Consider the following 25,262-nt stretch of genomic DNA (forward strand, 5'->3'; position numbering starts at 1 on the left):
TGGCCTTTTCTCTGTGGAAAGAAAGAGCTCTGGTGTCTCTTCCTCTTTTTTTTTTTTTTTAATTTTTAAACAAACTTTCATTTATTTAAGTGTGTTTTTTCAGAACCCATCAGCTCCAAGTCAAGTAGTTGTTGCAATCTGAAGTTGTGGAGGGCGCAGCTCATAGTGGCCCATGTGGGGATCGAACCGGCAACCTGTTGTTAAGAGCACCGCGCTCTAACCAACTGAGCTAACCAGCCACCTTCTTCCTCTTCTTATAAGGATACTAGTCCTATTGGATTAGAGTCCCCCCTTATCACCTCATTTAACCTTAAGTATCTCTGCAAAGGCCTTATCTCTAAATATAGCCATATTAGGACTTCAACACATAAATTTTGGAGGGACACAGTTCAGTCCACAACACTTAACACTGTCACAAGGATTACTTCCAATTATGTATATACAGGACCCAGTCTTGTTCCTAGAGCATTGGAAGTGCTCAGTGGTTATTGGTTCCCTTACCTCCTCCCTGTGTCCCTCACCTCCCGAGTGGGTGACTTACTTTTCTACACATGAAAAGCCATCTTCGCATAGATCGTATAAACAGTTACAGAGTGAACAGAGGGATTCCCAAGACTTCACTTTGGTAAAAACTTTCTCCCTTCCCTATTGGTGTGGTTTCAGATGCTCCCCTGGGCCACTCACTCCCTTCTGGGAACTGTCCTTCCCACCCACGGGGTAGCTCAGCCACGGCAGCTTGTTCCTTCTCCAAGACCCCAGACTGATAACTCAAGCCATAGTCTTTCTCTTGGGAATTTGGATTTGAGATTCAGTTCCTGCTGAAGGAGAGAAATCCAGTCTGGAGAGACAGAGTGAGGTTGACGATATAAATACGTAACATTGAGGGCTCAGTGTGTAGTAGGTACTGTTCTAAGGGTTTTTCACACATTGACTCATTTTATCATTACTATAACCCTTTGAGGTAGTGTGTTCACCATTCCCCTTTTTACAGGTAAGGAAATTCAGGTGTGAGAGCTTTAGAACTCTCTCCGGGGTCACGTAGCTACTAAACCTAGACATGGGCACAAGTAGCGGATGGTATTCCCAGCCAGAGGGAGAAATGCAGAGGATCCCCTTGGTTCTCTGGTTCCATCCTTCTTCTCGTGGATTCCATAACATGTTCCAGTATCCTGCCAATATATTCCTTTTTCACTTGAACAGCTTGAAGTGGGGTTTTTTTCCTTGTAAACTGAAAGAATTTGTGCTACGACGATTGGCGCTGCTTACCAGATCTGTTACACCCAACGTTAGATTATGTTTAACAACCATAAGTAAATGACTGTGGAGAGTGTTTTTTTAGTGACTATTCCATTACAAAATCTAAGTGTTGAAATCAAAATGAAGACGCCCTCAAGAAAAGATTTCAAGGGGTGGACGGGTGGCTCAGTTGGTTAGAACGCGAACTCTGGGCAATCGGGCTGCTGGTTCGATTCCCACATGGGCCAGTGAACTGCACCCTCCACAATTAGACTGCAGTCAATGAGCTGCCGAACAGCTCCAGGTGGCCAGATGGCTCAGTTGGCTGGAGTGCGGGCTCTCAACCACAAGTTTGCCAGTTCGACTCCTCGACTCCCACCAAGGGATGGTGGGCTCCGCCCCCTGTAACTAAGATTGAACTTGGCACCTTGAACTGAGCTGCCACTGAGCTCCCAGATGGCTCAGTTGGTTGGAGCGCCGGCTCTCAACCACAAAGTTGCCTGTTCGACTCCTCGACTCCCACATGGGATGGTGGGCTGTGCCCCCTGCAACTAACAACAGCAACTGGACCTGGAGCTGAGCTTCACCCTCCACAACTAAGATTGAAAGGACAACAACTTGACTTAGAAAAGTCCTGGAAGGACACACTGTTCCCCAATTAAGTCCTGTTCACTTTCCCCAATAAAGTCTTTTTTTTTTTTTTTTAAAGAAAAGATTTCAAGAGTAGTAACGCCTTTTCTGGATAATAGATGGTTTCCAGCAGCAAGGGGTAGGTGGACTCTTCATGCGCTGTGTGACCCACAGAGGATATTAGATGTCTTTGCTCAGGTGAGTGGAGTGTGCAGGGAGGTAAGTTGTGTGTTCCCATCAAGCCCTGGAAAAGCTGGAAGGCAAGGTTGGGGCTGGTGTGTGTGTGTGTGTTTGGGGGAGACAGGAAGATGAGCCAGATGAATGTGATCAGGAAGCTTATACATCTAAGACATGACTCAAAGTCTGAGACCTAAGTTGAAATTAGTAGAGAATTATAATGAATAGATTGAAACTGATAAGACACTTAGTAGTGCCTAAGTTTTATTTCTTTTACATCATGCTGAAAGTACCAATGTGTGTGAATTACCCTTTCCAGAGTGCACTTGATTAATATATATTGCTGTTGGATGGAATTTTTAGAGTGAACAATTGGCTGAATCTTGTACTTTTTCATTGGAAAAACTCGTGAAATGCCTCGAGTCTGCCTGACATGCCTGACTCTGATATCATTGCCATGGTGCCCTCACCCAGAGGGAGAAAAGCAGTTGGTCACCGCAGTTGCCATGGTTGTTGGCACAATGTCTTAAAATAGATTCATCTTTCTCCGCCCTACTTGAAAAAATACAACCGAAAAAAAAATCTTTGACATTCTTTCCAGAAGGAAGTAACAACGAAATAATTCACTTGTGGCCTAGATTGGCAGGCATGGATTTGGAGGCCCTCTCTCCTCTGACTCAGGTCCCTTTGGAAGGCAGGAAGCCTTTTCTTGAGAGGTGGATAAAGGTAAGAGAAATGAATTGGAGCGGTAACGACCAGAAGGCTTGGTGGCTAGTGATGAGAGGGCATCAGGAATGAGAGAACTGAGATATTAGGAAAGATGATGACATGGAGACAGTGTGTGCCATAAAAGGGGTGCAGGTATGGAAGACCTCCAAGAGACTGGAGAGCAGACGCAAATAAACATTTTGCACTTTCATCCTATCTATGCCTCCCTAAGACTCATCTCTCATTTAATCAATAGTTGAGAGTAGTGTGACTTCTTGGCTTAGCCAACCTGGAACAGGTTGGGCTTCTTCTCTTCCCCAAACTGAAAAGCCTCCAAGATGCAACCTGGAAGGAAGAAGGGCTCAGTCTTCTGTGTCAGTAATGATTCTTCCCAAGCAGATACCACGAAGTTCTCTCTAAAGGGAGAAATTATATTATCACGGAGACCACACTGTGCAACTCTGGGGATTACATTCCCACTGTAGACTATTTTAGCTCCTGGAGCGGTGTGTGCACTGTGTGTGGCTGTACATGACAGGTCTACATCATCACATAGCTTTTTAATAAACTAGATAACAATGAGCTCATATTCCAGTCAATTTCCTCCTTTGTTTTTATTGATAAGAAGCTCTGAATGTATACTACCATTACTCTTAAATTTGGTTGTTCTAAAATGTTCTCTTCATTTCCTTTTTGTCTGTCACCTAGTATTTTTTGAGGTGTTAATAATATAGGTTTATTTTATTACATTTTTGCTGTACGTCAGTGGTTCTGAATTGAAGGGGGCCAGGTGTAACAGAATTACTCGGAAATGTTTTCAAAATATAGCTGCCCAGTATATCAATGGGAGAATGAATAAGCAAATTGTGACAGGTACACACACACACACACACACACACACACACACACACACACACACACACATTGTAATTCCATTTATATGAAGCTTGAGAACTAGCAAAACTACTCTATGGTGGTAGAAGTAAGCCTGGAGAGGTGATACTGAGAAATCACACAAGGGAAATTTTTGTGGTGATGGATTTCTATATCTTGATCTTGGTGGCAGCCACATGCATGTATCCACAGAGTGCGAAAAAATGTATACATATTTTAAGAAAGGAAAAAACTGTATTAAAATTGTAATACTCAATATATACCAATCACAAAAGATGAATACAAGTCATGTGTATACATTTTTTTGGCACCCTGGTATATATATACCAACCCAAGTCTCTACCGTAGACCCAGAAACTAAGATGAATAATATATGGGCACTGGGGACCCAGAGAGGATGTGTATTTTGAAAAAAGTGCCCACTGCCTGCCCACTGCGCTGTACACATGAAGCTGAATAACACTGTATGTCAACTGTAATTATATATATATGTGTGTGTATATATATAGTCACAGGATGTGGAGTACAGCATGGGGAATAGAGTCAATGGAATTGTAACAGCTACATACGACATCAGAGGGGCAATAGATTGAGGGAGGGGGTTATCATCACTTTGTGAGGGGTGAAATGTCTATTACATTGTTTTGTACACCTGAAACTAATAATAATAAAAAAGAAAACATAAAAAAAAACCAAAAAAAAAACACACACACAAAACCCCATTTTCCTTCCCTCCATTACTGCCAAATATCCTTCTAGGAGTAAACTGCCAAATATCCTTTTAGGAATTGGAATTAGGCTGAGGATAAAACAAATAAATTATTATTATTATTAATAAATGTAACTTAAAAATTTGTAGAAGGCCCCCAGAGATCATCAGTTTTCCTAAGAAAGCTTGCTTACTTTCCGGTTTGCTTTGATTGAGGGAACTTGTTTTGTGTTGCTGTCAGTGATTGCCATATTTTGAAGGTATAAAATTCTTAAATTCATGTGAGGCACACATGGGAGGTAGGAGGAATCAGGGAGGCCCATGAGATTCTGCCTGGATTTGTAGTTTGAATCAGGCTTAGAACAAGTTGAAACATTTTGGAGGATATTTAAGATTGACAAGTTCCTAAAATTACAATGCTTTAAAGTAAATGTGTAGTGATGTGTTTGGGACCAAGCTCCTGCTCAGTGATGCTTATTAAGGAGACATGAGTGTAGGAAGTGGGTTGTTTTTTTCTTTTTTGAAAGAAGCTTGTGACTAGCTTTTATATATTTACCCAGAGAATGAAAGACTTTTTTCACCTCAAGTTGGACTTTCTATTTAAAAACGATTCTTCACCTGAAACTAATATAATACGGAAGGCCAACTGTAATTGAAAAAAAATTTGTTTTAATTAAAAAAAAAAAAATGAAAAATATTCTTACTTGCATTGTCTTTCTGTGATCTAGTCTAAAGAAAGAGAAGTGTGGCTGGTCACATGCACTTTATGGGCTTTTACATTAACAGTGTGTTTTTTAATGTTTAGAAGTAAAATTCTTTAAATTAAAAATGAGTCCACAGGGTTAGTATTAAAGCTTAGCTTTTCCCCCCCATTGAATGCTCAGCAACAATCCCAACATTCATTTTTGATTCTGAAGGCAGCGTAAAAACAGTTCTTTCACTAAGACATCCTGGCTTTATCACTTAGCTTCCTCCACAGGCAAGCCATCTGCCTGGAGGAGTACACATTCATCCAAACTCAGACCTGGAAAAGACCCCCGAGATAAACTAATTCAACTAAACTCTGAACCTCATGTTTACTCCACTTAAGACATAAACTCAGGCCTAGAGGTGAAGCGGCTTGCTCAGGGTCACACAGCTGGTCAGAGGCACAACCAGAAGTCGTGTCTCTATGAAAATGCTTTGCTCATTCTTCTACACCACACTTGTCTTAGCACGCTGTGTTGGGAGTTTGGTATCACAGAGATTTTAAAACAATACACAAATGCTACTGCCTTTTCTCTAGGACCACAAGAGGCCTCTTATGGGGGAGGGGTGGGGGGGTTCGGAAATGAAGAGCAGGAACTTGGGTTTTACCTGCCTGGAGATCCTGAAGGTATTTCCGTATCTCTAATCTTAACGTTGCTTTGGTCAAATTTTGAAGAGCTAAGTAGCTTGCATTTTTGGGCCAGACATATTAGGCTCCATTATCCTATTTCACTAGCTGTGGGATCCTTGGTGAGCTAGACAATTTCTTCACCCTCACTTTCCTTATCTAGGAAATGGGGATAATATACAATAACACAGGAGCACAAAATGCTTTCCACACTTCCTGGACCACAGTAAAGCACTCCCTAATTTTCTTTGGAATTCCAGCAAGTCCACATTGAAGATATCTAGCTAGTTCCTTGAAAGGTTGAGAAACAGATCTTCATTCCCTTCATGCTTTCCCTTCTATCCCTTTCGGGTCTTCTCTACTTCTTATAGTTCTGGAGACTGGCAAATGCTCAAAGCAGTGAGTCACCACAAATTCGCATATGATGGGTACAACACGCTTTGTTTTTAGGTTTCCCATTCTCTTCCCCAAGAGGCCCAGAATTTTTGTAAGAGTTGTGGGACACTGAAGTAATTTGGAACAGTATCTTCTGTGACACGGACTTCAAGGATCCTAAGAAAGGCTGAAAGGACTGGGCTTGAGTCCTACCAAGATGCCAGACTCTAAGGCATGTTTTCAGTAATGCAAAAGACCACAGAAATGAAGGCAAAGCCTTTAATTTTACAGCTACAGAAGCCAAGGCTTTCAGGGGCTGGAATACTCAGTCATCCAATCGGTTACCAGCAGGGCAGGGCCTAAAAGCCAGGTTCCCTCTCCAAGCTTGGTGCTTTTTCCATCATACCAGCTGCGTCTCATTAACTCCACCTCCGAAAGTGCTAAGGAAGTTCCCTCCCAGTGCCTACCCTGGCAGGGTGGGGCGAGTCTGTGGCATGGAAAGAACCGGGAAAACGACATATTCCAACTCCCAGCATGCACACACTGCTTGTGCGATTCCATGAGCGGGGGTGTGTGGGGGTGGGGTGGATGGATTAAGACTCCACGTCCAGTACCCTGAGAGTCCAGGTGTCCTGGAGAGAGAACTCTGACGTTGCCTGCTCGGTGAAACCACCTTACTCTCCGCTGCTCTACTTCCCCTGTGTAGTGGCGGCATCAGGACGTCCTGCTTGGAGGGTTCCCCAATGTAGCATGGACTGTGGTCGGTCCAGGACGGAGTGGGTAAATTGTTGCCGCTGCCCCAGCCCGGCAGTTTTCCGAGGTCTAGGTGGGAATTTTCCGTCTTTCCGCTTTTCGCCCCCGCCAGGAGCCGCACGAGGTTGGAATGGCTGTGGTCGCTTTTCCTTCACTCCTGCGACTCTTACTCCAGGGAGGTTATCTTGTCCTCCCTCCTCAGCCCCCACCCTTTCAAAATGTTTTCCAAACCTACCACGTTAAAAGTGCGCGACTTCTCCCGGGCCTGCAGAAGGAGCTCCTGCAGCCCGACATTCCTCGGATTCCAGCGCTGTGACGTCCCCCAGGGCCGCGCGCCTTCAGCTCGGGAGCTCGGGCTCCACGTTTCCGCGCTCCCCGCGCGCGCCCCCGCACAGGCGCGCCCCCGCCCCGCGCGCGCCCTCCCGGTCGCATTCCTCCCGCCCCCGGCCGCGCGCCCCGCGCTCCCTCCGCCTCCCGGCCCCCAGCGCCGCGGAGCCGGGCCCGGGGGTGGGGGAACTGTGGCCGCCGGCGCCTGCTCCGTCCCCTCCCACTCGCACGGCCCCTTCCTCCCTCCTCTCCCTGCTGCTTGCGTTTCCTGCCGCTCGGGTTTTCCCGGCCCGTAAAAGTTCTTCCCAACTTTTCCTTCCCGAGCGGGCTCAGCGGGCGCAGGCAGAGGGCAGGTTGCTGCGCCCCTGCTCGCTCAGCTGCCTGTGCTCCCGGCGCAGGTCCTCGGGGAGCGGCAGGCACAAAGTGGCCGCTGGCGGTCCTCCCCCTCCCACCTCAGCCATCCTGCCCGGCCTCCTCTGCTCGGCACCCCTCCCGCGGGACAGCCCCGGGCTTAGGTGGCTGTCCCTTTCCTCCTGCTCCGTGCGTTCCGGCGCTGACTCTCGCGCCGGGATCGCGGCGGAAACCTCCCTCCCCTTTCGCCTCCTCGGGCTCCTACCCTCCGCCCCTCCTCCGCCAGCCACTGGAATCAATTCCTTGGGGAACTGGGGCTCTGCCGCCGCGGCAGAGGACAGCCTTTCCGTGCGGAACTCCAGGGCACCGACCGGGCCATGTAAGCAGGTAAACGCCGTCTGGGGCGGAGGAGTCGGGCCCGCGGTCGGGGGCCGCCTCCACCACCCGGGCGCCTTGCCGATGATTTGGGCAAAGGCTGGCAACGCCAACTAGGGATCGGCGGCCCGGGACGCGGACTGGGCATTGAGGGCGCGCGGTGGCCGGGCCGCGGGAGTTTTCCGTCGCGGTGGGTGCCGCCCGCGGTGAGGCGCACAGCTTGTCTGGGGAGTTAGGTGGAAAGTGAGCGCTGTCTGGAGAGTTTGTGGTTAAACCCACACCCTCGCCCCCTCCTCTTCATTCCCGTCTGCTTTTTGGGCACCTGAGACGGCCTAGAAAGGGCAGCTGGAGATACCCAGGGGTTGGGGAAAGGAGCATGAAAGAAAACGACATTGCGGTGGCTCCAGCGGGAGAGGGACGCTGCTCCCCAACCCTCCTCCGCCCCCTCCCCCCGGGACAGGATCTTAGCAGAGAGAGGAGTTTTTAATGCCCCCCCGCACGAGGCCCCAGCGGTGGCACCAAACTCCTCTGCTTCTTGGCCCTCACTTGGGAGGTTGGACTGGCTCATAGGGAAAATCTGTGACCACATAATTTCAGAGCAGGTCTCCACCTCAAACTTTCAAGGTTCTGCGTCTTAACAAGTTCTGAGGGTGTTGGTAATACGCGCCCTCCCCTTTCTCCCTGGCATGACCCCTAAATCTGGGTTTTGAATACTTGTAAGTGGGCTTTCCACCTTTTTCAGGGAGCGGTGAGGTAGCGCTGCCCCTGCGTCCGTTTCCCTTCCACTTCCTTCGGTTCCTGTCACCGCCACCCCCAACCTACCTACAACTTAAGGAGACTGTGGGGTTTGTCCAGGAACTGGCGGTCGCAGGCTCTTTGTGAAGGTGAGGAGTCTACAAACTGCAGGCTGCCGCGTACACCGTTAGAGGGTTCTCACCAATGTGTTAATTTCTTAAAATGGATTAGTTCACCCATTCATTCAACAAACATACTATTGAGCGACTACTTTGGGCTAGGAACAGGGGAGAGAAAGGTGCTACAAGAAGATCTAACTGTATAGCCTCTTGGAGGAAACCCACAGGCTGGTTGAGAACTGCAATGTTGGGACAGCCTGGGAAAGCTTGGTCCTGAAGGTGAGGGGGTGAGGTGTGCCCTGAGCTCATCTGGAGGAGTGAGTGATTTGGAGAGAGCATTGCAGGTAGAGGAAACAGCTTGTGTAAAGTAAAAGTCGTCCAAAACAACGCATACAAAAAGGTCATATCTATAGGGGGGCCGGAGGGAGATGTATGACCAGGCTGGTATAGTAGACAGCATTTAAAAAAATATATATATATCAGAAATGAGACTGGGAACATGTTACCCACTTATGAGAACCAGATATCTTCCAGAGGAGCACAGTCTCCTTTTGGACATGCCTCCATGCCTGATGGCTGTTTCTACAAGTAGCAGCAGCAGTGCTACCCTCTAAATTTTAATTGACACTAATTGGCCTACGCCTGGTTTTATTAAATGGTATTGATTCTCTTTGAAAGAGATGCTTGACTGCCATTGGTGATGGTGATAGTGCTGCAGCATCAGGACCCTTGTATTAAGGTTACCTTATCTCTGGGTGGTGGTGTTAAAAGCTTGTGTTATAGCAGTGATAGCCTTAGTGTGTGGCAGTTGTGCCCTTTGCCCGATCTGAATGGGTGCCATGATGTGCAGAATGAGTGTATGTATGTGTCCCTGTGTTTGTTAGAGTGCGCTCTACCTTTAGAAGTCATTATTGCTTCAGCACAGTTGTAAGGACTAATTTGCCTTCCTCTGAAACTTTATAAAAACAGAATAGCTTCTAGCAGGTTGTTGTAGTCTGATGGGCCAGGACTCAGCAGATCCTGCCTAGAAAAATTCCTTGTAGTGCAGTAGCATTCTCTGCATGGTTTGCCTTTCAAGGGTGCCTCTGCACTGGGCTGAAGAGGTGGTGTAGTATTTTTCACAGCGGCTGAGTCCTGGCTGAGGTGGCAGAGGTCCAGCTTTCGGTGACCTCAGGCCAGTACATCAGGGTGGGAAGAGCACAGTGACTCCCTGCAACTTTGAGCGTTGATCCAAGCCCCTCCACAAATCCCTTATCTCAGGAACAGCCCCCGGACAAGAGGTTTCCTGCAGGTATAGGACCCGCATGAGAGAAATGGTTGCAGGAGAAGCTCTTTCTCACTAATCCCACCACTTCCCAGCTTCCATCTGTTGGCTTAAACACAGCTATTATTCACACCTTAGTTATTCAAGTTTGTGCCTACTGTGTGGCATGGATGGCTGTCTTGGAAAGAACAGTTAGACTATTTTAATGTGGAAGAACCTGACGAATTCAGAGAAAAATCAGATTTTTTAGGAGAGTTCTTACTTGTCCTGAATGGATGGGCCAGAGGTCAGAACTATGAGGAATTTTCCCCAAGTAGTTTAAGGGCTGATGGTTTTTTTTTTTTTTTTTTTGCTCTTAAAGTGGGAAGCAAACATAAACTCTTTCATTGCACATGGTAGCCCACCTGGGTTCCAGATTCTTGTCCTTTTTCACCCCCTGTCCTGCATTTGACTACTTCCATAGTCACCAAGCGCTGTGTCTTTTTCGAACTCACTCTAGACCTCAGAACAGTGCTATACACTTTGTTAAAGATATCGCAGGGGGGAAAGAGATAAGATGAAATACTTAATTAGCCAATTAAATTATTGCTGTTTGCGCCGATTAAAAAAGAACAAGGGGAAACAAACACGTTTTGGTAAAAAGGAGGTTAAAATTAATGTCTAAAATAAGACTTTGTGATCCCTCCTTACGAATTATTTACCTTTCCCCTATCTGAGCCCCAGGGAGGGCTTATTGAGTGGTCCATAGGGTTGGGGGTGCAGGTTCTGTAGCTTTCCCAGCTATCAGTGTGTTGAGTAGGTGAGAGTTCAGAATATACCTAGGTGTGAATTCCATGTCTGCCATTTTTTAGCTGTGTGATGTCGGATGAGTTTCACAGCGCTTGAGAGTCTCAATTCTTTTCGTGTACACGTTGGGGCCAGTGGTATCTGGGGCCAGTGGTATCTAACGTGGCAGAATATTTGTGGGGAATTCCATGTAATGCTGTATGTCCCCCTCTTAACATAGAGCTTTGCACAGAGCAGGTGTTGAGTTAAGATGGCTATTTATGTGTTCTGGGAGTTCTCTGTGGGCATGAATGTGTTCTTGGTGTCATTTCCCTCCAAGCAGCCTGAATTCACATGTGTGCCAATATACACATAAAGCTTCGTCTTTGACTTTTTCTTTTCTTTTTTTTTTTTTTTTTGGTCTGTTGGCTCAGAGCAAACGTGTTGACGGGCAGCTGCCATGTGGCCCGTCCTATAGGAGGAGGAGGTTGAGAGTTGTAGGACTAGGCAGTAGGGAAACTTGAAGAGGGAAAGCTGCTTAGAGAAGGGTTGAGAAAAGGGTCCTTTTGTCTGTGTACGACTTACTATAACAAGGGTCCCGTGCTAATATAAAGACTTTGGTATTTCTAAGGTTGAAATCCAGTTAATTAAAGAATGTTCGAATCAAGCTGCCTGCCTTTATCGAGTAGCAAGAGGGCAATAGAAAGTTGATCTTCACAAACGAAGGTCTTTGCAACCTTGATTTCCTTCTTTGAAGCCCAAATATAGAGTCAACTTCAACCCCTCTAGTGGAATGCCAGCCTCAGGTCCCTTGAACTTTAATGTTGTCTTTCATCTCAGAAGCCGAAAGTATTTGACAAACATCAACTCCTTGATTTTCATCTCATCCTCCCAGGAGGAGGGGATGTTAGAAGAAAGGAACCACTCAAAAAATATCAGTAGGGCAGGTGTGTAGTTTGTGTTCTTGAAACAGAGGGGATTGTCATAGCCGAAAATTGGTTAAATCCTACACACAGTTTGCACGTAGGCCAGATCATGAAGGCGTCCCTTTGAGGGGTCATGGAGAGAAAGCCTAGGAAAAATGCAGGTCTGGGTGGGATGTTTGTAATGGGAAGGGAAAGGAAAGCCACGACGTCCAGACCAGCCATGCCTTTGCCATATATTGCATACATGCTGCTTGTGAAAATAAATAACCTCTGAATTATTTATAATTCTGAATGCAAGGATATGATGCAATGCTTGTGGGTAAGAATTACAGTTGCTGATGATAAAAAAGGTAATAGTGATTTAGGACTTTCTTGTGGAATAGGGGTGGTTATGTGTCTAAGTTGGATTATAAATGGCATATTAACATTGTTTTAATTTCCTTGCCCTTTTTCCTGTTGGTTCTATATTCCTTGGCGTGGTTTTGTTTTGCTCTCCCAGCAGGCTTTTGTTTGACTTGCTTCATGGTCTTTGCTATTGGAAAAAACACACTGTGGCCATTCTTAGATCAATCTTGTGTGTAAAATGTGATACGCGGGTGATTTAGCTTAGTTCCTTAGGGGACTAAATTAGGCCCAGCTCAAGGGTTGCATCCTGAGCCTGGTCAATGAGCTTGACCCAGAGGCCTGTTGTGTATCCTGTAACTCTAGGAGGCCATCCCATAAATGCTTGATGTTGGTCGACAGGGAGGTGTCTGGGGAGAAAGTGAGAAAGGGATCGGCTGGTGCTGTGGCATCCTCTGAGAGGCAGAATATCCCCTTTACATGCGTGATGCTTGAGATTTGAGTACTGAACGATATTCCGAAGTTAGGAAGCTTTACCCTGGATGGCACTGACTTGATCTCATGGACCTGGAAGTTTGTAGCTCCCAGGGAAAGGTCACTCATTGTTGAAAGGTAGCAAAAGTTCCTAACTTATTATTGTGCAAAGTGTGTCCTGTACTAACACTTCATTTCCTCAAGTCTTTGGACATACTTCTTCCGCGATGTCTTTCTTTCACACTCCGTTCCCCTCAAGTAATTGGGACGTTAGCTAAGGCTACAGGCTTCCAACGCCAGGGAGAACACAGACTGCCATTCCCCAGGCCCACCGCAGCTTCTGATTCAGCAGGTCTGGGGTGGGGCCTGAGAATTTGGGACTCCCAGGTGATGCGAATAGTGCTGGCCCTTGACCAACTGCGTTTTGAGAATCCTGGAGCTAAGGACTCTTGTTTTGGTCCATCCACCCCTGTCCTCAGGCTTGGTATGTAGTCACTTAAGTTTTTCACTGCATTGCTTTGAACGATTCTGTACCTGGTTGTTGTAGAGCTCCGGAGAAGCTGCGAATCACTGAATGGCCACTTATCCCCACCCCAGCCCCTGGAGAGCACGAATTTGATGTTTCCATGTTAGTGGATCTGCTTGGCTATCATCTCCAACCCAGACTCCTCCGCTTGGTTCCAAACAGTTTGGTTTATCTGGTACTTCCATCCATCTGGATATTGGATATACTTGCCCAATTCTACGTGTCTAAATTGAGCTCACTAGTTTCTTGCCTCTACTCTGCTGCTGCTGTGTTTCCTGTGTTGTTAGTGACACTACCATCTATTGCGTTAGCTGCTGAGGCCAGACACTTGGAGTTCCCTTCATGTCATTCTTTCTTTGCAACCCACCCCCTTGCCCCCCACCTCTACCCTCAGACACCAATAACAAACCCAATCGGTCCTTAGATCCTTTGAGTTTTCATCCCTAAAATATCTTTAGTTTGCTCCCTTCCCTCCATCTGCACTGTCTCTTGGGATTGTTCATGAGTTTCAAAGCCTGTTTTTAAAAATATGTTCTTCATCTGCTTTCAACGAGTTTTTAAAAAATACAAACCTGTCTTTATACTACTTAAATTCCTGTTTTGCTTCTTGTTACCTCTGTGATAAGGTTTCTTTACCCGGACACCTTCCCATTCTCAGGTGCTTCCCTCTTCCCCCTGTCTCCTTTTCCCCTTCTCCCTCCTAACACTTGGTGGTGTTTAATTCCCCTCTGCTTTGTTACATTCCACCCACTGTGACGGCTCCTGCTTGCTGCCTGGTTAGCCCCTGCCTGGTCAGCTAAAGGTTCACCTTCCCTGACACTCCTTCCCACCTCCAGTTAGCATTCCTTTCTTTATTGTTCCATTGCACTTGCCTACACTGGTAAGTTTCATCTCAGTCTCCTCTGCTAAGTTATAAGCTTCTCCCTACAGCATTCACGTTTTACTTGGCTCCGAATCAGAATCTCCTTCCTCTACAGAGGTTGGTAAGCACTAACCATGTCTGAAGTTTATTGACACGGACTCTAGCCCAGTGTTTCCAGTGTGTCAGATGATTTTATTAAATCTTTCAACAATCCTGTGAAGTAGGTACTATTATCATCACAGTCTTGCAGAGAATGAAATGGAATTGATTTTTCTTTTTTAAGTGTTTATAGATCAAGGAGTGAATGCGTTTCTGAAATGCTGGTCTGAGGGTCTAGAACTCAGCCTGGTTTGGAATCTCTCATTTATTTTCTAATATAAGAGGTGCAGCGCTCTGGGAAAATTCCATCATGTTAATGATGATTGTGATTTTAAAAATTAAACATATCAGCGCTATGTATTAAACACATCTTATTTGTTTGTTTGAGGAGGTAAATCACATCCTTAAGCTGTGTTCTGAAATCACTGGCACTTAGGTTTTTATGTGGTTTTGTTTTACTTGGATACTTTCAAAAATGTGATAATGTCTCTGCTCATTTTTCAAACCTAGAAAACCTTGCAGATATGAAAGGAGTGTTAATATCACAGAAGGGTGAATAAGTAGGAACATTTGGAGTTAAGGCATGGGACAAAATTGTCTTTGCAGGTTTAGATATATTGATTAGAATATGCTTAATTTCCTGTCTACGCATTATTTTCTTTTATATCTTATACTGAAGCGGAAAATGCAGAAATACTCATTATTCAATCTCTGAGTTACTAGTTTTTGACACAAGAGTGGCCCTGCATGACACCACGTCACAGTGGACTTGCCAACCTGCCCTTAACCATGACGGCCTGTCATACACCTAGAATGATATACACCAAGCAGCACTTACATCACTGATGTTGTCCCCTAAATCACAAGGAGGGCTCTCACCATTATTGTAGTTCTCCAGCACAAGGGATGCAAGCGGATTTCCTGGTCATTAAAGTGAATTTGGTCTGAATTACACGTACACCATATACATACTTCAGCTTGATATTTAAGGTTCTCCACACGTAGTCCGCAAATAGTCCTCTGATTTCTTCAGATCGATGTCGCATGATTCCCCAGGGTTCTGCCGAGCTGCAGCTGTTTCCTGAACCGACCCAATAATTTTCCTCCTATGGTTATGCTCTTTCCTTGCCTGGGGATCGCAGCACTCAGCATTGCCTGTGAAAAGCGTCCCTGGAGACCCACTTTAAATGTCCCCTCTCTGGGTGTCTTCCCCGACCTCACTCCCTGGTCACTTTGCTCTTGGCATTTACCTCTTTGTGCTTTGTGCCCCGGTTAACCTGCCTCATCCGCCTCGTTGGCGTGTCCTCTACCCCACGCCACCTACCTCACTCCTCTCCCCATCTCTCCCAGGGCTCAGCAGACTGTTGCTTCTTGTCTGCTGCTGGTCACCTGTAACTGTTTCCTCGGGTCTGCCTCCTCTTTGCCCCGGGAATGCCCTCCAAGGAGGATGCTGCCCCTTCTCCCTTCGTTACGACAGCCCTTCGGTGAAGATAGCTGTCTCAACATCTCTTTGTCACCTGTCCCACTGCTGGCAGCGGGGAGACCAGACCACCCCCTACGCTACAGACTCTTGTTTGAACAGCACATCTGATATCTTTACTCTCCTGCTTGAAGTCTTTCTTGCCACTTTACATTGTTTAGAGCAGGGGTGTCCACAAAGTTTTTCACCAAGGGCCATATGTAGTAAAATACACAAACAGCCGGGCCGCTCCCTTGCGGTGAAGTTCGTATTGCCTCACCTGGTTTATTTAAGTAAACTAAATATATTTTTGGAATTTGCTGCAGGCCAGTTAAAAATGGATTGCGGGCCGCAGTTGGCCCGCGGGCCGCAGTTTGGACACCCCTGGTTTAGAGATACATATATGTGTTGTAAAAGTTACAGTATATGTCAGAAGGATAAACACCAAACATGGGTTGAGGTAGGGGACACAGTGAGGATGGAGATGTGGTGTAGTTTTATTTCCTAAGCTGGGTGGTGGGAACGTGCGTGTTTACTATATTCTCCCATAGGTCTAAAATATTTTATTTTAGAAACAGACCAGATTGCCCGCGGTGAAATGCAGACTCCCTAGCAGAGCATCCAAGGCTCTGCGTGCGTAGCTCTTGTTCCTACCTAACCAAAATTCTAGTCTCGGCTGGCCTCTCTTGGCACCCTGTCACCATTCTCCAAACATCTCTCACGGCTGAAACCTTGTGGTTTTGACTCATGTCGTTACTGTTACTTTCCCCTTGAATTCCCTTTCACACCTGGTCACACAATACTCTCCTCCTCTGTTCTTTAATGTCTAATATGAGTTTTACATCTTCGTAGATGTTTTGTCGGACATTCCCTTTGATCATTGCAGATTGTTCATTGTCACCTGATCTGCCCTTTTGTGATACTTGACAGTCTTTACTGTGATATGCTTCCCATTGTATTGTTCTTTGTTCATCTAAATCCTCAAAGTTGTAAGCTCTTTGAGGGCGTGTTTTGTGATTTATGTATCTTTGGGTTCTTGTCACCTGCTGCTAAGTAGATGTTCAATAAATGGGGAATTGTTGAGTAGTAGATGTAAGATTGTTTTTCATTGAATGTATATCTATATATATATTTTAAGTGTGTCCAAAAAAAGTTCAAAGCAAATTAAGTATCTCTTGGATTCAATATCTGAAACGTAGGCAATACATTGAAGGGATTTACACATGGATTTCCTAATTCAAGCCCATGATTTGTTTGAGAAATCATTTCTTCCTCTCTTCCTTATGGTGATGGTTTGGTGTTTTGGGTGTGTTTTTGTAGTTTGGCCCCTCTTCCCCCCACCGCAGCCCATCACCATGAGGTGTGTTGATGGTTTCTGTAGTGGTGTCTGAGGGTGTGTGTGAGGCTAGGTTAGGAAGTAGATCTGGGCTGTGAAGTGGTACCACTTGTAAGGGTGACTTCTGCCGTCGACACTACTTGCTCTGGGGTGGAGAAGCGCCACATCCATCTAGATGAGAGGCAGCAGAGTTTATTTTTGTGGCAGACGTGTCCCACTGCAGAGGTATAATAACTGTAATGAAGGAGGATTATGCCGTATTAGGTTTATGAAGGGTGTACTAGTCTGTTACCAGGGTCAGTGGTGACAACTCAAGCCAGCAATTAGGTTTCATTAAAGACTCCAGCAAGCAATTAGCATTCACTTCTGCCAATGAAGTCCTGTGATCTATATTAAGCATATTCTTTTTCATTGTGCATTTTGTAAAATGTGCTTTAGATGTTGAAGGCACACATTTTTCAGACATACGCAAGTCTCCAAGTTATCCTTTGCAAAATGGGGCTGACTTTTAGACTCCTTGTGTTTTTACGTCTGTGGGATATACTAACATTCTGGGTGGATTGTGCTGATTTAAAATCTGTACATGTGAAAAAGATCATATAAATTCTTTTATTTAAAGGAATTTGTTACGGAGTATTAGATAATTATGTGATCTATGAGGGAAAACAGTATGACTGATGTGAAACGAATTAAAACTCCAAAATAATGAAATGACACCTACCGGTCTTAATTATATTCTTGAGAAAATTATTGTTTATTTAAGAGGCATCTAAAAATAAAGACTGGAAAGGATGATTTGTGCTGTGCTTTTGCTGAGCAGCTGTTTTGGTTATTTTCAAAATGAGGCTTATTTTCCAAGTGCCAGGTTAGGTACAAGTGTATATTTCATGTCCCTTCATCTTTATGAATGTGTTTAGGAATTTTAGCTTTGCCTGTGAATATGAAGTGATATTTACACTTACCAAGCTATTCAAAGAAATTTCCTCCCTCCTTCCATCGTCCCTGTTCCAGCCCTTTCTCCTCCCTGCTTTCTTCCTTTCTCCCTCCTTCCCTTCCTTTATAATACATTATCATCATTTGGAAGATTCTGATAGGTTACTTACTGTATAGGCTAATTACTGTATATGTATTCAGAATGGATACTAGGGATGATAAAAAGGAGAAATGCATAGTGCACACAACACATCAGGCCAGAAACTCAGTGCAAAGGTCTGTAAAGGAGGTCTGTTTCCATGGAATGATTAAGCTATTGCCCTATTGTTTGATTCTCGAGTCACATTATTATTTTTCTCATTTATAGATTGTTAAAATGGTCATAGTGGGTGGCTGAGCGTAGCAGTTTGAAATCTGTGTACTTGAGTGTATTAAAAACTCCAAGAAATCTTGCAGTAAACCAAAGTGTGTCAAAACCGAATTCATTTTAGTAAGGACCTATTTTTTTTTAAATTTGATTGTATGGAACACGTGTCATCTCAAGGAACACTGTTATTATATAGAATATTTTCTAGAAAACGCTTGGTTGAGGAGGTCCCTGTAATAGAAGATATGTTTGTTGTCTTTAACAGACTCAACATCTAAATTAGAGAATACAGGGAATTGGATTAAGATGAGTAAACATTTAAAGTCTTCATGAGCATACCAGATTAACTTTATTTCTTTTTATTAATTGGATTTTTTCGAGTGGAAGGGGAGCACACAGCAAGAGCAGGTTTAAATTAAAATATCAGGAGTTTAGTCACAAAACCAACTTTCAGGGAAAGTTTTAGGACAGAAAACATTTAGTCTAACTTTATGTATTTATAATACAGTGAAGAATAATGTGCAGGTTAAATCTGAATTATTACAAGAACCTCATCATTCAGAGAAAGATCCAGATATATTCAGCTGTCTGTCTTCTTGAGGCCGGAAGCCTCAATATACACACTCCTGAAAAATCTTGGTTCTCCCGATTCTGGAAATCAGTCTTCCTCCTTCCCCCTTACTTCTAATACTTCCAAGAAGAAAGCAAATGGGCCAAGGAGGTAGAAACCACTGAGGGCTTTGGAAATGCCATTGCAATTATTTTATTAATAGCAGCCACTGTTTAAGTTTTGTGTAACTGGGCATTTAGCAAAGGTATGGCGAGTACAATATGGACAGTTTTTCTCCATCCTGGCCTCTTTATTTTCTGAAGCTAATTTGTTCAGTTTTTTCCCGCATCAACTTTTCCTCCTCCGGTTTCTGACCTTTTACAAAGCAGGGCTTCACATGTGGAAATTTCTTTTCCTCTACAACCTTTACACTCCTAACAATCTTATGAAAGAGATGTTATTTTTATCTATAGTTTCTCCTTGAGAAATATGAGTGTGAAAGAGGTTATTTGCTCACGTCTCACAGTTAGGAAGTGGAAGAAGTGAAATTTGAACCCATTCTCCCCAACCCCACAGCCCAACTTCTGAACCACCAGATTAGGCCCGGAGTATATGCAGGTCAGGAACAGTGATGTTCCTTCTCGTTTCGTTCTTTCCTGCATCCATCAGTTTGTTTAATAAATGCATTTTGATATATTTTTAAGGTGGGGATGTTTTCCTGTGGTCATAATTTTTAGAAGAATGAACAACTAATCATGTACCTAATGGCCACATAGGACCATGCGACACTTGAAATGTGACTAGTTGAGTTGAGACATGCTTTAAGTATGCAATACATGTCAGACGTTGCAGACTTGGTACAGAAAAAGAATGTAAAATATTGTCATTTCTTAAAATTGATTACATGTTGAAATATTATTTTGGAGATACTGAGTTAATAAAATCTACTATTAAAATTCATTTCTCCTGTTTTGATTTTGAAGTGTGACTCCTGGAAACGTTAAAATGACCCATGCGGCTTGCATTTGGGGTCCGTGTTCTATTTCTCTTGGACAGCACTGTGATAGACCGTTATCAGACTATTCGTGGGAGCGCTAGTGATGTGGGGAACAGTGGGTAGGGACAGAAAGTAGAACTTGTTATTGGAGACGGGAAGAAGCTCGCTTGATTGTGACACCTTCGCTGACCGGCAGAGACTAATATTAGCTGGCATGTAGTTACTGCTTACCGTCTGCAAGTACTTTGTCAAGCTCTTTAAGTGGATTCTCTTTTTGATCCTTAAAACAACCCTGTGAAGGAAGCACTCTCGTAGGCTTATTTTATAGAGGAGAAAATGAGAGCTGAGAAAGGCTGAGGCAGGCACAAGATCCTACAACTAGTAAATACTCGTTTGCTATGTGACACCCCTGGCATGGCAAATACGAGTAAATGATGGAGCTGAGAGGTACATCGGGGCATGGATTCAGAGCTTGTGCTGGTAACCATTGGGCTTCACTGCCTCTCAAAGGCGAGAGAGGAAACATTACCCAGAGCTGACCTGGAGCAAGTCCTTCTGTTCCTGCAGTGTCTGTGAAGGGTGCACGTTCTTCTCTCCAGCACGGGCACATGTCACCTTTGAATTAGGGACAGTGCAATAATTGATGTTCCTCAGAATGTTCTCAAGTTATCAGAAACTGATGAAATTGCACTTGCAGATGGATGTGTTATAGAATTATACACTTAAAACTTATTATAATTATTAACCAATGTCACCCCAATACATTTAGTTTAAAAAAACTTTGTATATGAGAAAGGGGAAAAAATGACAAAATTATGCTTGATATACTCCATTTACTAATGCAAGATTGTCTTGCTTAGGAAGCTAATTATCAGAAATTGATTTTAGAAATTTTAAGCGCACTTCAGATTGCTTTATTTTCTGCAGATTGCTTTTTAACTGACAGATATTGATGTGTTTTATAGCAAGTACAGATTTTGTGAATAAAAGCTTTAAATCGTCCTCTCTCCTCAATATAGTCAAAAATACTTTAAAAACATTGGTAAAAATCTACCCACAAATCTGTTCCTAGCTGTTTAAAAAATTTTTCATATTTTTCTAGTCTTTATTCGTACTTGGAGGTATTTTCATAGTTGTAGTTTTATATACTCCTTCACATATATGTGTGCTTTTCATACTTATTTTCTTAATAATTAATAGTTTAGTGTATCTGCATATCATTAATATACTGTAAATCCCTTTGTTTTTTTTTATTGAAAACACATACATTTCCATTTCCTGCTATCCCATAGAGGTTGACTATGAGAATCTTCACATTAGTTGTTGAATTTAGGATAAATTGTAGGATAAATTTCCATGAGTGAGGTTGTGTGTTACGATGCATGTTTTTATGATTCTTGAATCATACAAATGTAATGGAATTTTGAGAGTAGGTCATAATGATAAATTCGCAGGTACCATCACTTTATTTTCAGATAGCTGATATTCTTTCAGCTCTTGCTTTGCATAATGTTTGATGACTAGGAAGTAGCTTACCCCAGTAAATAACGCTGGCTTTCCCTTGTTTTTTTACAGTTCCTTTCCTCATAGTCTGAGAAAAGAATTGAGCCCTAAATTCATACAAAGGCTGAATACTGACATATGGGCTAGGTTCACTTTTGGCATAAGTGTTTTGCTAATCCTTACATCATTTCGAGCAGAAAAAGTGTGTTGGATAGAATTATTTCTGTTATGAATATGATATGTATAGCATTATTGAAAAATACATTTATAAAAAGGTAGCACTTAAGTGGGAATTAAAGATATACATGAGTAAATACTTCGTATTAAACCATTACATCATTCTAAGTTAATTTCTAGCGCTTGTGTGCTAGCCTTCTTGTATATAGATGTCATTGGTATCTACTTTTTAACAATGTTTTCTTGTATCAGCTACTCTGTAACTTGCCATATAGTGGTGACTTGTATTAGCTTGTGCTTTGGTAACAAAAATTGTTCCATCATCTTAGTGGCTTCCAACAACAGACATTTATTTCTTGTCTGTGTTACATGAGTACTGTTGGATGGGCTGCAGCTCTTGGTGGCTGGAATGGATTCGGTTCAGCTCCACAGGGTTAAAGGACAGCCCTTCTTAGGTCATGCTGTTCTCCTGGCTAAGGGCAGGAATATAGTGAGAAGCTTGCACTCTCCTTGAAAGCTGCTTTATGGAGGTGGCAGGGATGCTGTCTGCTCACATCCCATTGGCCAAAGTATTCCACGTGACTAACCCCAAAATCAGTGAGTTGGGGACCTATGTTCACCCCACAGCATTTCCAGGCAAGTCACAGGGACATGATGGGATGAAATATTACAGGAAGGGAGTAAAGAGTTGGGATTATCCCATCTTTTATACTTCATTGATTGAACTATTCCTTTACGGTTTGGTACTTGGATTGTTTCTAATGTGAACAATGATAAATAGCCGTGCTCTAAACATTGTCGAACAAATTACATTTATTTACGTGGAGAGTGTTTCCTTGGGATACAGTTTCCAAAGTTGGCTTTCTGGGTCAAAGGGCATGAATTACTCATAGATCCTGTTACATATAGCTAGATCGCTCTCTTCAAAGACTATCAGCGCATAGTAACTTCATCAATATTTAAGTATACAACTTTCTTTAGATCCTACTGCTGCTGGGTTTTGCAGTTTTCATTTTGTTAGTTTCATCATTGTTTAGAGCTTGACTTTCGTAATTAGTAACAATGGCATTTCAAAATAAAAACTATCAGAACAAATTGTATCATTATTCATCCGTTATTGAATAAAACAAGGGCCGCCTATAATTTTCTTTCCTTTTAAAAGTCAGTGGAAAAATTACTCATGTTCATCCTCTCTTTGTTTTCTTGGCCCCATATTTTTCTCAGTGTACTGCTTCTTAAATACATTTTTACCCTGACATGAAGACAAAACTGAAAAAAGTAAGAACAAAACATATACTCGATTTGAGATTTTACAACTTTTATCTGAATCAAATTGTAGTAATTATTACTATGGACCTGGGTAAATAGCTGAACCTATTCATATTGCTGAATTGGGTTGCATATTTTCAAGTCTTAGGAGAGGGGATATATTATATTTATTGTCCTCTTGCCTCACATTGCATGGCATTAATTCTATAGTTTTCAGATTCCCCTATTGCCCTAGAGTTTATAAAGCAGAAAAAAAAAATACCAATTGAAACTTACGAACCAGGCTTTCCTACAGTTTTCCCTCTCAAACTGTAAGCTAAAACTTTTTATTACCAACTGTATCCTCTTGGTTTACTTTACAAGTGTCATGTTGCCTGCTGCTACACTTCTCTTTGGCTTCTGCTTAGAAATAGTGGGATCTAGACATGCCCATAAATATCCTTGGTTCTGTTTCCTCATGTGAGGCTTTGAGACTTCATAGCCAAGACAAAAACACGTGCAGGGGAGATAAGAGAAATCTTCAGGCCTATAGGTAGAATGGGGGGGGGGGGGGGAGAGAGAGAGCGAGCGAGCGTTTGGGAATGACAGTTGGGTTTTGCAACTACCATTAGAGTACAGATACCTCCCACCTCATTTAGTGGAGGAATGTCAAAAATCCTTGGAACTGAGAACTCCATTCTCTGTGTTTTTAGACATAGACTGGTAAAGCTTGTAAGCAATGTTACAGGCCGGTGGGAAGCAAGTCCAAGTATGGGAGAAGCAAGCTGACTGTGAACCAGACATTGGTGTGTGAACCAGAGTTTATTTAAATAGTAGTAGTTGCTGACAGCAGAATGTTAAAAAGTGTGTTTAGAATATTAAGTGTGCATATTTAGACTCCAATTAGCATTGAAATATGAATTTGAATAGGTTTGCCATGCAAGTCTTTAGATTTTTGTTCCTCAAAGGGTTTCTGATTTCAATTTAAGTTCATTTTGTATAAGTCTTCTTGGGATTTGTTGCAGATTTCTTTTGGAAGATGAAGACCCATTGGTATATGAAGTTTTGATTTTGTAAATCTTTTGGGGAAACTGGATTCTGGGGCTCAAAGTGAGAATGAGGATGCTTTACGGTAATATAGAAACCAAGTAATTGTAGAACAGAAACTTTAAAATCCAGTGCAGTAAAATAGGATGCTTGTTTACATTGAATTGTTACATTTTGAGGTTGAATTTATAAAAAGAAAGTTACTGCTGAACTCTTCTCAAAGGTTGTTCATGGGCATTGTAAATGTTTTCTTAAGCTGCTAATAGTTTTAAAGACAAAAGTGCTTCTCTTTGCAGGGTGTTCTGCTTCATTGAATTCTGTATTTGGGGAGAGTTGAGGCTAAAGGTGTAAAATGTATTGTATGTGATTGTGGCTTTTAGATCTGGGGTTGATGGTCCCCCATATGGGACCCTGTGTGGTGTTGCCCCAAAGCAGATCGTGTTTTTTCTCCATTCTCTTCCATTTTCCTTCCCTCCTAGCTGGTATGTTGGCTATAAGGCGAACCTACTTGTGTGGTGCTGTGGTCTGAATGTGCTCTCACAAAATTCGTATGTTGAAATCTTAACCACCAACGGTGATGGGATTCAAAGATGCAGCCTTTGTGAGGTGATTAAGTCTTGAGGGTGGAGCCCTCATGAAGGGGATTAGTGTTCTTCTAAAAGAGACCACACAGAGCTTCCTAGCCCCTTCTGCCAGGTGAGGATGCAGCTAGAGAAGCCTGCGACCCGGAAGAGGGTCCTCACCCATGTGGGAACCCTGATCTTGGACTTTCAGCCACCAGAACTGTAAGCACAAATTTCTCTTGTTTATAAACTGTCGCGTGGTATTTTGTTATAACAGCCTGAATGGACTAAGACACTTGGCTTCACCTGATGGGTGATTGTCAGGTAAAAAGTTGTAGTTGTTTGCCTGAGAAGATATATGACTTCTAGACTCTTTGACCATACCTGCATCCGTCTGACTCTTTCCCCAACAGTGGATGTTCAATGCAATGAGTAGCTTTTTAGACACGTGACAAACTTGTGATTCTTATAACCTATTGTTTGTCATACAGTAATTAGTACCTGTTTGTTGATTTCCATGAGTTGTTCAAGGTTGTTTATAAGGAGGGCAGTGGCAAAAACCTGATAATTTCCCTTGTATCGCCTTGCTTCAGATTCCAAGGGAAGCATAGGCAGCCCTCTCCGTTTCGCTGGTGTGCTCAGTTGTCAAATACAAGTGCATTTGGGGGGACCCATCTTGTGAGTGACCCTTCACCTTCTCTCCTTGGCTTCTTTGATGACCTTGATCTCACAAACATACTTTGCTTGTGATTAGGTATCCATGGCACATGGATTAGGAACCATCATTCTTGACTTCTTTGCCAGTGGGTATCACGCTGAAGCCCCCTTTAAAAACAAAACAAAACAAAACAAAAAAACATCCTGTAGTTCTTAAAATGTCTTAAGAATCTTCCCATCAGTTATTATTCTACCACTCAACTAGCCGCTGTGTTTTTATATTCTTTCTAAACTTTATGTTGACTGTATAACTATAATATAGTCCTAGATGTAGAATAATAGTCAAACCAAATAGAATTATATATTGGGAGGATACTTTTTATGCTGCTTTTTCCCCACTTAT

General features: G+C 43.2%; 1 protein-coding gene across 1 annotated transcript in view; it reads left to right on the forward strand.

The window, feature by feature from the left end:
• Nucleotides 1–7,670: 7,670 nt before the first annotated feature.
• Nucleotides 7,671–25,262, forward strand: part of PTPN14 (protein tyrosine phosphatase non-receptor type 14) — a 149,667-nt gene continuing 132,075 nt past the window's right edge. Inside the window, exon 1 of the mRNA XM_019738101.3 lies at nucleotides 7,671–7,922. The gene's annotated coding sequence lies outside the window, so the exon portion shown is untranslated. The remainder of the gene's footprint in view (nucleotides 7,923–25,262) is intronic.

The sequence above is a fragment of the Rhinolophus sinicus genome, chromosome 11, assembly GCF_057876585.1.
Source record: "Rhinolophus sinicus isolate RSI-liver-muscle chromosome 11, RSI-T2T, whole genome shotgun sequence".
NCBI classification, from domain to species: domain Eukaryota; kingdom Metazoa; phylum Chordata; class Mammalia; order Chiroptera; family Rhinolophidae; genus Rhinolophus; species Rhinolophus sinicus.